Consider the following 1024-nt stretch of genomic DNA (forward strand, 5'->3'; position numbering starts at 1 on the left):
AATTTGGTCAACGTTAGCATTTATTTAACAATCCAGCGATACGAGCCCGAGCATATTTGGGTAATCCGGACGAGGGTTCAAGGATAATCGTAACAATATGAAGCATATTTAACTGATGAAAACGCAAGCATTGGATGTTTACATCAATCTCATAGTAGTCTTATTTTATTTTTGAGGCATTTCGCAGTTTTTATACGGCTAAATAGCATATAAATTACGTAATTCACGTAGATATATCAATATTACGTTCAACATTTCGTTTAAAATTCCAGATTTCCTGCAAATACATTAGAATTTACGAAAGGAATTTCACTATTAATTGCCTACTTTTAGTACTTTTCTACTACCATTTTCGCAACAAGGGATTGCATTCTTGCCCTTTCTCTGTCCTTCGTAAATGCAACCTTTTGTAAGGGAGTGTCAAACCGCAGCTGTCAATAATTATCTAACCTTGTATTATTGAATCATGACAAAACACATAATTTTGACATTAATAAGTATCGCGGCGAAAATCTTAATTCGCCAGTAAAACCACCTTGTATAAATACGCCTTGGCAGATAGACGCCGAAACAAGGCGAATTTATATAAGGTGGTGTTACTAGCTCAGCTGATTTTGTGTATGTGTTTCACCGCACGGCTTCTGATATCAAATTAAAAAATTTTGTTTGAATTTCTACACACACTGTTACAGATTTTGACAGTTTATGCCGCCAAAGCAAAAACAAAATACATGTAAATTTTTGTTTTTTTACTCCTGCTATCACCTTATATTAATTCGCCTTGCGCCGAAAAAAACAAGAATTTATCAGCTGTTTGCAGATAAGTTTTCTTGGACAAATTGCTATTAAATTTCTAATCTTTATATTTTCGGCCTGCAGTTGTTCCTAGCAGAAATATATAAAAATGGCGGATATAGATGGAGAAGATCCAAAAGAATATCGTTGGGAAACAGGATATGAGAAAACATGGTAAAATCAAATTTCAAATCATTGGATTTGCATTTCATATGCCTATTGGTTTCAT

At 33.8% G+C, this 1024-nt stretch overlaps 1 protein-coding gene across 1 annotated transcript in view; it reads right to left on the bottom strand.

Annotated features, from left to right (window-relative positions):
- Positions 1–1024, bottom strand: part of LOC118738780 (general transcription factor IIH subunit 2) — a 3496-nt gene that overhangs the window by 2119 nt on the left and 353 nt on the right. The gene's annotated exons all lie outside the window — the stretch shown is intronic.

This window comes from Rhagoletis pomonella, unplaced genomic scaffold, assembly GCF_013731165.1.
Source record: "Rhagoletis pomonella isolate Grant_MI unplaced genomic scaffold, Rhpom_1.0 Rhpom_scaffold_00005, whole genome shotgun sequence".
Taxonomy (NCBI): Eukaryota; Metazoa; Arthropoda; class Insecta; order Diptera; family Tephritidae; genus Rhagoletis; species Rhagoletis pomonella.